The following is a 13,035-nucleotide window of genomic DNA, read 5'->3' as shown; positions in this document are numbered from 1 at the left end:
GCAGCAAACAGCGTCACTTGGAGGCTGGAACTGCAGAGAGGGGGAAGTTCTTGCAGTTTCAGAGCCTTTAACTCTTAGCTTCCCAGAGACAGCAGGACTGAAAGAGAGGTGACAGGGACAGGACAAGGAGCTGACAGCTTTAGAAAGGGATGGAAACCACTGGAAACTGGGTTTTAGTTTGGTTTGTGGTGATTTTTCTCCTGGTAGGACCAGTAGAGAACTGAGCGTAATGGATGAGGGGGGAATAAAGGTGATTTGGACCTCCCACATCATCTCTGACAGACTTCTGAGCCCAGCAGGGCATTTGATGCAAGAAGTAGGTACTATTACAGAGTGGAGTATTTTTTATTTAAGCTAGAGTTAGGTTTCATCTAAGTGATTGTTGGTTTTGAAAGTCAGACAGAATGTCCCTCTGATAGCGTGATTTCTTTCTCTGATAGCATGTTTTCTTTCAGACAGTGTTTTTCCAGACACTGTTCATTCTTTGAAGATGATAACATGTTGTGTGAAGTATGATCTGTGCTGAACAGATGTCTCTTCTTCTGTAATCACCTCTGTTTGGAGTCTCTTCCCATCTCAAATGCGAGGTCAAGCAGAGAGCTGGAGCCAGCTCCAAATTAGCAAGAGGTTTGACTGTTGTGAAGCTTAAAATAACATTAAAATTAGTCCTTGGAAAGTAATAGACTATGCATAAGATTTCTGGGAAAACATATACATATGCACATAAGTGGGAAATAGATTCTGTAATCAGCTTTTGTCTCACTGCACATGATTGATGTAGTTCACTCCCTTGTGTTGCCCAGGCCTGATAAAGGATGTTTGCTTTCTAAAACTCCAAAAATGAGTTTTATTTGCTGGCATTCTTGGTATCACACTGTTCCCATCTTCTTCACAGTGGCCCTGGCCCAAGCTGAGAAAGCTTAACTGTTTCCAGCACCAGGGAGCCAGAAACTCAGACCCACCTGCTCATCTTCTCCTGGCTGCCCTTATGCAAGCTGGGAGATGCCATCCAAGGCCAAGGCAATTGGAGGTTCAGTTCCTGGTGCACTAAACCCCATGCTAAGTATGTGTGAATACCCCTCTCTGGGTATCCCAGCAGGGACACCCAGCACAGGGTTGGGTTGAGCTCTGGGACAAGCCTAGAGCTTTGGAGTGCAGTAAGTTCTCTGTGGTTTAATCTCTACCATTCAACCTGCAGCTCAGGTTGCAGCAGGAGGTGAAGATGGAGCATTACTGCCAGAGAAAGTTGCTTATTTTTACTGTGGTTCCTTTGCTGCCCTTCCTGTAAGTAGAAAGAGGAATTGGCTTGGAGCTAGCTCAAGAGATGCCCCTTAAGCTACGCAGGACTGGACCCTATCCTTCGATCTTGGAAGTTAACAGCAATACCATGCACACTCTGCTGTGTGTTTGCTCTATGCAGAACTGTTCTCCCTCCTGGAATCACCAAGATCTTCCTCAAACCATCCCTGTGCTGGTGGCCATGGTAGTATAAAGCCTCCCTGTCCATCTACTGCAGGCTCCAACCCCATCCTGACCACCATGAGATGGTCAAGGTGAGCACTTTTCATCTGCTCCAAGGCAGAATCTGCCAGGTATGTCTTAAACCACCCTGAAGAAAACTGTTTAAGCCAGTGCTCCAAAAAAAACGCCCTTATAGTTCTGTTGTAGGAGCAGTAATTCCAGCAAGGATGGCAGCAACATCAATATCTTGCATGGAATTGCTGCTTCTGCTCTGCTTTGAGAGGGATAGTTGCTGCACGTGAAGGTTCCCTGAGCCTCAGCACTGCACGAGGGACAAAAGCATGGAAGACCTGGTGGCATGGGCTGCTGGGCTTCCATCCAGCAACTGGAATCGGTTACAGCAGCTGGTTTCTACCCTGTCCCCAGTGAACAAGGCAGGACATGCTGGGGCTGGGTCTCTGCCCAGGCAAATTGAGCGGGCAATCATTTTCTTGGAGTAAAATGATCCAAAAATGGAATTTCACAGGACATTTAGCAAGCCGAAAGGGCCGCAGGCTGGGAAAATTCAAGGCAGCTGGACTAGATTTCCACGTGCCGCTGCCAGATATAGCCCAGCAGGTAAAGGAAAATACTTCTTCACTCCACGTGGCCCAATGCCCACGTGCAATGAAGGACACCTCAGCCATGCCTGAGGCCAGGGCGGCATCACAGCAACCTGCCTTTCATGGCACTATCCAGCAGCAGCAGCCAGAGCTTTCTGGAGGCAGTTTAGCGAGCTCTGATGCTATTCCAAAGCCTGTGAAGCCCCTCTCGTGTCCTTCAGGCTCCTTCTGCCCATTGCTGGGGGCTGCTGAGCCCAGGTCCATGCCCAGGCTCTTGCACCGCATGGTCCTGGCTGCTCCTTGCAGCTGTACTGGCACAGCTCATGGGTGAGCAATGATAGAATCACCAGGTTGGAAAAGACCCACCAGATCATCGAGTCCAACCATTCCTATCAAACACTAAACCATGCCCCTTAGCACCTCATCCACCTGTCCCTTAAACACGTCCAGGGATGGTGACTCAACCACCTCCCTGGGCAGCCTGTTCCAGGGCCCAATGACCCTTTCAGTGAAAATTTCTTTCCTAACATCCAGCCTAAAAATCCCCTGGCGCAGCTTGAGGCCAATGAAACAATGGGAGCAACTAAGAGGAGAGGAAGGAGAGCCTGGCACTGCCTCAGCTTGCTCAGGGAGCACAAGCGAGTAGAGCTGTGCACGAATACCAGCATCTACCCATGACAGTCCCTGCTTACAAACTGTATCCTCCACTGAATCTGAGGGTATTTAAAAGACGTGTAGATGTTTTAATGCTGGATTTGGCAGTGATAGGTTTATGGTTGGACTTGGTCTTTGAGCCCTTTCCCAACTTAAAAGGTTCTGTGATTCCATGATCTTAATGTGAATCAAGTGTCTACTTTATAATTGGGATTTGCCTCACTTACTCTGGGCATTGGGCTCGAAAGATCTCAGATGGGACTGTCCTTGGTCTCTACACACCTCCTCTCTGTTTTCCCTATGGGTAATTTCTAGAAAGCAGCTTCCAAGCTCCAGCCAAGGTAGGTGTAGGACTTGGAACATCTTGTTACCTCATCCCCATATTAGATACTATTGGGTTTTGCCCACAGAAAGCATGTTGGGACAGCTAAGTGGTGCCAGGCAATTTAAATAAACAAGGAAGCCTTCACAGTCTGGGGATTCCTAGTGCACTAGGATTTTTACCCTTTACTCACTGTTCAACAGTGTTTCTGTCTGGGATCTAAAAAGAGCGACATAAAAGTAGTAGTAATAGTAATAATGATAATAATAATGATAATAACAATGATGATGATGATAATAATAATAATAATAATAATGCCTGTTTAGGTGAAACTAAACAAAATATGGTCCAGGCTGATGAAATGAAGATGGCTTTCTTCTTGGCAGAAGGCAGATGAGAAGCTAAGTGGGCAGAGAGGGTGGTGGGTGGCTCGGCATCACTTGAAGGCTTAGGAACAGGTTAGGCAAACAGGCTGGGCACAGTCTTCGCCAACAGTGATCCTGCCCTGGGGCTGAGGGATGGTCTAGATGGCTTCTCAAGATCTTCCCAAGCACTGGTTTCCTTGGGAGAGGTACCAGCAGCAGCGATGTGGGAGAGGTATCAGCAGCAGCAATGTTCATGAGCACCTTTCCCGGCTCTGTCCTGTGGGAAACTTTCTCCAAAGGAAGAAAAAGCATAATTTAATGCCTGATAATATTTTAGGGGGGTTGATTAGTTAGAACTAACCCAGCAAAGAGTCCTTTCTTATAGGTTTAAAACCCTTATTTGGCTGAGATGCTGTACCTGCAGACCTCAGCTTCATCTCTAACCCCAGGAAAAACTTCTTTGGCCAACATGGAGATGGAGATTTAACTTTCCTTCCCTACCTTGCACTGAATCAATAGGTTTGCACAATCAGGCTAGGTATCAAGGGACATGGGAGATGGGATGCTTTGCCAGCTAAGTTGCTTTGCATTTCTTTATATAAGGGAAGCAGAGATGTCTCTCCCTATACTGGGAGGAATGAGTCTTCATATCAGTGACTGCCCAGCCAGAAAATCAGTATTGAACTGGCCTTCCTTTCCAGTTAGCAGTACAGTAAGATAATGGGTGGTAGCAGCCTGTAAGAGAGGGATGTCAGTGCTTTTCTTGGTCTGGAGCCATGCAGTCGTTTCAGCCTGAGAATCACTCACAGGGATCTCCTTCACTACAAGGGCTGCATTCTACAAGCAAATAATAATGCAAAGAGCTCATTTAAAATATTTATAACATTTTGAGCAGCTTGCGTGGCACAAAACCAAGAAAGATGAGGGTGCTCATAATTGCTGGTGCATGTTGGGTACGGGACATACTTACACGATCGATCAGACTTGCATAATCCTACTTTGTCCTTTTACAAGATGTTCAGAGAGCCCAGGCATGCTCTTAGCCTCTGGCCTCAGCCCCTGGGTTACACATTGCTGAAGGTGCTGCTTTCCCAGGCATTATCAGGGCCCTTATCCCACTGCTCAGCTGCTTTCTTGCTGAGCTGCTGCTGTTATGCCTAAACCAAGCTCTCAAGGTTGCACTTCAGGGACCAGCCGCTGATCATCAGCAAGTTGTTTGAAGCCCTAAGGCTTCTATTTTCAGCCTATGCCCAGGTTTTCAAGGCTTTTGCTAATCCTCCCATGCTCCAGCAGCCAGAGACACATCATATCCAGCTCCCTTTCACACAGCGAGTTCTCCCCACACTGTTGATCACAAGCCTGATGTTTCAGCCTGGCAAATATAGCAGAAGAGAAAGTTGCAGAGAGGCTTGTGGCCTCTCACTAGCAAAGGCAACACCGTTTCTGCTGGGAGAGTGGGCAGCACAACCAGGTCATCGGAGCTTAAGATGCAGCAAGGACTGGGAATTATGAGCTTTTGGAAACTTTCCAGCCAACCCTCACGTACACTGCAGCCTGACCTAGACAGATTAGTTTTTGTCAACCTCTGGTATTAGAGCTGGCATCTTCATATCGCAAAGATTATGTGCTCTATAAAGGTGTTGGGACTAGATTGGATTAAAGAGATGCAGGTCAAAGACTTGGGACCGGATGCTCTTGCTCCCTTGCAAAGCTCTGGGTCCAGGTCTCCTGTTTTGCACACAGACATCAGCTTCTGGGTTTTGGAGACAAAAATCCCTGGAAGGAACTGGACAGCATTTCCCAGGAGTGATCTGCATGCAGCAATTACTACAGCAGCACCACCCGCTGTCAGATACACACCTCAGTGGCTTTTACGCAGCTGCCTGCTCCAGCAGATTTCTAAATGTGATTTTGCTCTTCCCATGCAGGAAACTCAGTCTCCTCTCTCTGTTGATTTTCATGGCTTTGAACTGCTACCACACACCCACGTGGCACTGAAGAGAAAAGGTCACATCTGGAAAAACATCTCCATCCTTATTCTGATGCATGCAGAGTGACACATAATCACTTCTATTTCACACAGTGCAAGCTTGGTGAGGCAAATTCTTGCCGTATGATTGAATCCCTTTCTTGTTAAATCAGGAAAAACATGTATATATTGATTTTATGATGCCAAAGTCATGATTTTTTTAATGTAAAAACTGACATCAGCCTCAACTTTCCAGGCTTTTATCTTCTCCCAATCTTTGCCTGCAAAATTGCTGCAGGAAAAATAAAGACCGTCAGATTTTTCCCATGAATACAGCAACCTGCTGGATAGAAAAAAAACCCAAAAACTAAGCAAAGTTTGAAATGGTAAGTTAGAAAGCACAGTGAAAAAAGGCAAGGGAAATACCTAAAGCCTTCCAGTGCGTAAAGGGGGCCTATAGGAAAGCTGGGGAGGGGCATTTTATCAGAGTGTTGTGGTAGAACAAGGGGTAATGGTTTTAAGCTGAAAGAAGAGAGACTTAGATGAGATATTAGGAAGAAATTCTTCACTGTTAGGGTGGTGAGACATTGGCACAAGTTGCCCAGAGAAGTTGTGGATGCCCCATCCCTGGAGGTGTTCAAGGCCAGGCTGGATGGGGCTTTGAGCAACCTGATCCAGTGGGAAGTGTCTCTGCCCATGGCAGGGGGGTTGGATCTGGATGAGTTTTAAAGTCCCTTCCAATCCAAACCATTCTATGATTCTATGAATAACAGTGTGATGGCTGGAGATATTTTCAGGATTTACTTGATTTACTTATTAGCCCTAAATTCCTAACGTCCTTGGAAGAGCTGAGCCCTTGCAGGTGAATGTGATACTTTTGGGATTGTATCTCCAGAAGCAACTGCGTTGTGTTATACAGAGTGACGTGCAGAGTTTTGTGGTGTGGTACAGGCAGATGGGCTGCACGCTCCAGGGTCTTCCTCTTAAATTTGTGCTTGAAGCAAACACCTGAATCCTGGTTGGCTATACCTCATTTCTATATAATTACTTCCCCAGAAAGGTCTTCACATTTCACTGGGTAACTGCATCACCCTCTCCCTATAAAGAGGGAATAAGAGTCCATATCCCAGGACACAAAACCCACCAGTTTTCTCTTCCCATCCTCACAGGAGGAGCAGGAGCTGGGGGAGCTTTGTGTATTTTGCTAGGGTATCATTTGAGTTTTGGTTCACAGTTGCTATACAAGTTTTACAAGTTCAAAGCAACGAAGTCCATAACAGCTACCCAGCTTTGTGCTCGCGGCAAAAGGCGGAGAAGTCTGTGATGAGTTGAAGACCTTTGTCTTGGCAGGACCACATGAATTCCTGAGCTGTTGACTTGCTGCAAGCTCTCAAGTGGAGGCTAGAGATCACACCTTAAAGATTGTGAGAGGAAAAATAACTCAAGGGCTATGAAGTGGTAAGATGTTAAAAAATTGCTTTGGAAAAACAACAGATTCTTCCCTCAGGAAGAATGAGAAGCAGGAGGGAAGCTGGGAAAGGTCCTGTTTCCCATGTAGCTGAGGTTATCTTGGTCTTTGAAGCATGTGCCACTTAAAGCATCTTTGCAACATCTCCAGTGCCTGGTTTAGTCATTCCCAACGCTAGCTGGTTTATCTTGTAAATCAAAGATGGGACAGATGATCTTTAAGGTCCCTTCCAACCCAAACCATTCTATGAAATGCAGAGCTGGAGAGAACGTGCCATAATTAATGGGAGATGGGCAGGCAAGCACCAGCCTTCAGGTTTACCAAAGCAGGGCAGTGGGGCATCCTGCACAGGAGACACAGCCCAGATGGAGCAGAGCTCAGTCCTCTGTCCTTTGCTGCCCACATCTACAGGGCTGAAAGCTTAAGGTGCATCAACGCTGTTAGGACATAAGACATAAAGCTGTGTTCTTATATTTCTATACTGACAAGAATGAAACACAGTAGGAATCCCTGTGCTTTGAGATTTCTGGATTTCCTGACACTAAAAAGAAAAGAAAGGAAATGCCATAAAGTCACTATCATGAGCTCAGCAGGGATTAGAAATCACAGAAAGCAAATACAAGAAGAAAAAAGTCTGCAGAAGTGTGCACACTGCCCCTTCTCCAATTTATTGCAATGCTTTCTTTGGTTTTCACTTCTCTCATCTTCCATTGCAGCTTTTCCTTCTCTACGTTCTCCCGCCCCCATTCAAGTAGGACTTTGCTTACCAATCTGGAAAGTTGTGGTTTTGCTCCTGTGTACAGAAAACCACAAGCAGCACCTAGCCCCACCTGACACAGACAGACAGCAAGATCACTAAAGGAGCACAGCTCATGCCAGGATCACACTTGTATTGATTGCCAGCTACCGCATAATTCAAGGTAAGCTATCAAGCACAGGCATGTGGACAGGGAATTTGTCAGCTGTTTCTCTCTTGAGGAACATAGAAGTGGAAAACTTTAGGCTTGCCCACCCTTTTTCCCAGCAGTTAGAAGTCCTGCAGACTTCACTCAATTTTCTCCTCCTCACCATTACCTTGTTGAGCTGCATCTTAAATGACAAAAGACAAAATGACAAAGACTTTTTGCTGGAAATAGCAGGTAAAATCATCTTGGACCTATCAGGCTGCGGAAAGAGAAAGGTGATATTACCATCCTAAATCCTCATTTAAAGAAAGTTTCAGAGTCCACAGATCTTTCAGTGAGGAGGAGAAAGGAGCAGCTCCTCGTTGTTGTTCAACACAAGCCATGAATATCTACGATTACGCCTAAAGCTGCCCAGGGGTAAAGGCCCATAGGCTCTGGAGCTGGCTAACATTACAAACAACTCATATAATTGCCAGCTTTTGCATCCTTGAAAAATCTTATTACCCTGCAGCATAAAATTTCACTGCAAGCCTTTGAGGAAAAGGTTCATTTTCGAGCTCATTCTGCAGATGTGTAACAGCCTTCTTGTGAGATCTGCCTCCTCCCACCCACAGAGTAGTGATCCAATCAACCAACACCTCAAAGTACTCACAAACATCTCTCATGCATTACTCTGAGCACCAGCACTCCTACCTCCTCAGTTCAAGAAGTTGTTTCTCCAGAATGCTGCAGGAAACCAACATTCAGGAAAATTAGGTGTATCTATCCCCTAAACTACATCACAGGTGAAAACCACCAGCATGTAATGCCATTTTGGGCCAAAGGAGGACAGAGTTAAGGTTCAAATATTAAACATCCAGTCAAGTATCATGCATCCTGCCAGGAGCTGAGTGATCACCTCTAGCTGGAGTTCACAGAAGTCCCTTCTACAGCCATAACCAGAAATCTATGGTGGTGTGCAAACAAAGTTCTGCAGGAATTGCTTTGTTTTCCCATGGTCACACAGCACCACGACAGAACACTCCTGTTTTAAGATAAGCTGTCTCAAAAAGGTCTGGCTCTGGCATACAGGATTTAAGAAAAACAAGTGCTGGAGCCTTGGACAGCAGAACCCTCTATTCACAGCATAGACACAAGGGCCACTCTGCAGTTCTGCTGTCTTGTAGTCTCCATCATACTCTGGAAGAACAAGCTGTAAAGAGTCAGTCACCTGCTGCCCATCAGTGTTTCCCTGTTGATGGGTTTAGCCTAGCGCCAACCTCAAAGCATTCACATTTCTTGAAGTCCATGGGGGTTTCAAAGGAGATGAAGGACATAAGAAAAATAATTAAGTTTCACACAAACCAGACTGAGCAGATGATAAAAGCTCTGGGATTGTTCTTTCACTGCTAAGCAGCTAGAATGAAATCTTCAGCATCACACAGCAAGAGGGAGATCCTTTATTAGTAGTCTGGCCTACAGAACACATCAATAAATTTCCCAAGTCCCGGCTCTACTCTCAAACCCATCTAGGAAAACCCCAGATTTGCAGTTCAGCATAGTGGAAAGCCAAATCTCCTGGCTGACAGATTCAGAATTTCACACAAGCTCAATTCTCTCCTCTGGCACAGGAGGTGAAGCCCGAACTCAAGGCACTCACTGCCACCAAGCAGTAGCTGGAATTTAACAAGTGCGAGGAACTAGGGGTGGCAGTGCAACAACCCATAACGATGCCTGTATTTCTTGAAGGAATGCAAATGTAAGGTTTAGAAATCCAAACAGCACCTGGAAAAAACAGAGTTTTCAAAGTGGCAAATGCACCCTCCAGTTGCAGACGGGCCATGTGCTCTCACTGCTCAGCAGATGGCACACGTACACAGTGCACAGCTAATGCAATCAATGCCTACTCCTATTCTAAGGACAAGTATCTCATCACCTAAAGGCATGGATTCTCCTAAGGAGTCAATCATTATCACATAGTACTGCACTTACTGGCACAGAAAAATGCTTAGAAGGTACACAAGTTCTCTGTGATCACAAATAGCTCTTGTTTGACTGGGGAAAGGAACAGCAATACAGTCTCGTACCACTCAAGAACACATTACCAATGCTAGATGTATCTGTAAGTGACCCTCAGCCATATGGACACTCCTGCTCTTCTCTGATTTTTAGAGGATTTTCACTTATTTCTAAGGTTCTGGAGCAGTTAATCCTGGAAAGTGTTTTCCTGAAGGACAAAAAAAATCATCAGTACTAGTCAGCATGGATTCGCCAAGGAGAAATCATGCTTCACCAAATTGATAACCTTCTATGTTGAAATGACTGGCCTGGTAGACAGTGGGAAAGCAGCAGGTATTGTCTACCTGCTTCAGTAAGGCTTTCCAACATAGGATCCTCCTTGTAAATAAGTTGTTGAAGTATGAGCTGGATGAGCTGACACTGATGTAGGCTGAAAACTGGCTGAATACTCAAAGCCAGAGGGTGATGATCAGTGGCACAAAGTCTAGTTGAGGGCCAGTAACTAGTGGTGTCCTCCAGGGGTCTATACTCAATCCTGTCCCATTTAACATTGTCACTAATGATGTGGATGATGGGGCAGAGTGTACCTTCAGCAAGTTTGCAATGACAATAACCTGGGAGGAGCAGCTGATACTCCAGAGAGTCATGCTGCCACCCAGAGGGACCTTGACAGACTGGAGAAATGGGCTGACGGGAACATCATGAAGCTCAACAAGGACTGCGAAGTCCTGCACCTGTGGAGGAAAAACACCAGCACGAACATGGGATTTAATTTAACACGGGATGAACCTGACTCTTGCTCAGGACCTGTTGCACTAGATGCTGTAAGAACAGAAAATACTGCCTCATTGGAATCAGAATAGTTGGGGTGGGAAGGGACCTTAAAGATCATCTAGTTCCAACCCCCCTGCCATGGGCAGGGACATCCCACTAGATCAGGCTGCCCAAGGTCCCATCCAGCCTGGCCTTGAACCCTCCAGGGATGGGGCAGCCACAATTACCCTGGGCAACCCATGCCAGTGCCTCACCACTCACATGGTGAAGAAATTCTTCCTTATACCCAGCCTAAATCTGCCCCTCTCCAGTTTATACCTGTTCCCCCTCGTCCTATCACCACAGGCCTTTATGAATAGTCCCTCTCCAGCTTTCTTGTAGAAATGTGCTTTCAGACTTTTGTTTGCAGAGCAAGAAAGGTTTAAAAAGTTTAAGGACCCTCTTTGAAGCCTTCAATATTTTTCTTTTTGTCTTTATGGAAACTACATGGGGTTACAATGCACATTTTCTCCTTCACAGAAAGGTAAAATACTCCGACACACTACTGCAGGAGCTTCACTTCAGATAAGCACCTTAAAAGGCAAGCGCTTATGCAGCCCACAAATTACATCTCTTCCTTTTCAGCTAAACTTGCTTCAAAGTTCAAGGCTAAGAGCTCTTAACCATTTTCTGTTGTTAAAATAAAAAGCAACACCAGAAGGAACGTGAGTTTTGGTTGCATTGTTGCACGTTTAGGGCAATAGGGTGTAATCCCAACTCTCCAACCAGCCTTCTGCTTGACCTTGGACAACACACTTTTTGTATTTGCCTCCTTCCTTCTTCGTAGGGCTCTTCAGACAGCAGGTTCTTTGAGGCAACAACTCTCACCTTTCATATAATATTGGCAAAGCAAGCTTAGATTTTGACAACAGTAGTGTTAACAATGTGAGTTCCACCTCATCAGATTTCTGCAGTCGAACACTGCCCAGGCAAGTGATAAACTGACAGCTGAAATTCAGCACAGGTTAAGCGAAGAGCAGTGCACATAAGAAAATACAATCCTAATCTATGAACATAGCGATGGGCTCTGAAATAGCTGTAACCGCTCAGGAACAAAACCTTGGGGTTGTAGCTTCTATGAAAGCATGAAGTCAATACATCGTTGCTGTTACAACAGCAGCTTGCGTTACTAATTAGGAAGAGAACAAGGCAGCAAATGGTTATGCCACTCTGCAAATCCGTTCTTAAGATTTCAGGGTTGATAATAGACTAGGGACACCTCATTCAGCTCTGGGCTGACACGTCCTACACGTCCTTCTCAGCTTCCTGTTAGCTTCAGGACACTGTCAAATCTCTCCTAAGCAGGCATCTAATCTAGATTTCCAGAAATAATGAACAGTTCATACTTGAGAACGGAGAGAGGAGATTCAGTTATTTTGACCATAAGAGAAGCAGAGTACTTACATGGGTATTTAAAACATGGAATTAAAGCTCAACTTTAGAAAATTAAGCCTGAAAAATACCAAACACTTCATCCGAAGCAATATAACCACTACAATAGGCAAATCTATCTTAACAGGCCACCATCTTCTTCGTTTTCTGTAGAATCGTAACCTTTTAAAGCACCACACAAAAAGAGGAACAAAAATGTTATTGCTTCAGACCACAGTTACAAGTACGTACCTTACAGAAAAAGGTAGGTGCACAATTTCAAGTATGCAAAGATAAACAAACAAATAAAACTTGGTAGCTGCAATGAAAAACTCCAAATGAAGTGCTGCTGAGCGCCTTTTGAGCCTTGGGCGCTGATGAATCATGGAAGGAAAAGAAATGAATGTGTAAACAGGAAGAGCTGGAGATGTTAAATAAAAAGTAATTTGAGAAGCTACTAGAAACAGCAATAAGTCAGTAACAAGTTTCAAGAGGAGGTAGGAAGTAGAGAAGTAAATTCAGAATAAAATTTTTAAAGGCATGCAAGGTACAGCCGTACCTGAGAAAGCCTAAGCTACTATATCCACACAGGCTAAGTAGAAGCAAAAAAATACTTGCTATGAACAACATTGTAATAAGTAAGGTCAGACTAAGGACCCCAGTCAGTATGTCTGACCCTTTTCAGGTTCCACGCTGGTGTACGTGTTTTCGTTTACTGTGGTTGCACCCAAAGGACAACTGCTTACACATCAGGCTCCAACATCACGTATTTGTTGTGTACCTACCAAAGCAAGAACCCACAAAGAGATGAATCTAAAGCAATGCAGGTCTGCTAACACTTCAGAAGGAGGTAGGCTTACGCTGTCTTAAGTGACTATATGGTACAGGAAAATACTCCATTTATAGCATGGATCTCCTATACAAAACACTAAATGAACAAGTCCTCTCCCTGACATTTCCAGGAGTAAACTTTAACCGCGCATCTTCAAGCACAATAAGGATTTTGTACTAAATGGTTCAAAACCTAGCAGTAAAGCAATTCTCAGCAAACAGAAGGCATCCCACTGATCAAACTGGAAGCTCAGAAGCTGGTATTAGAGAAAACAG

Source organism: Phaenicophaeus curvirostris, chromosome 1, assembly GCF_032191515.1.
Source record: "Phaenicophaeus curvirostris isolate KB17595 chromosome 1, BPBGC_Pcur_1.0, whole genome shotgun sequence".
NCBI lineage: Eukaryota > Metazoa > Chordata > Aves > Cuculiformes > Cuculidae > Phaenicophaeus > Phaenicophaeus curvirostris.
This window is presented reverse-complemented; position numbering follows the sequence as displayed.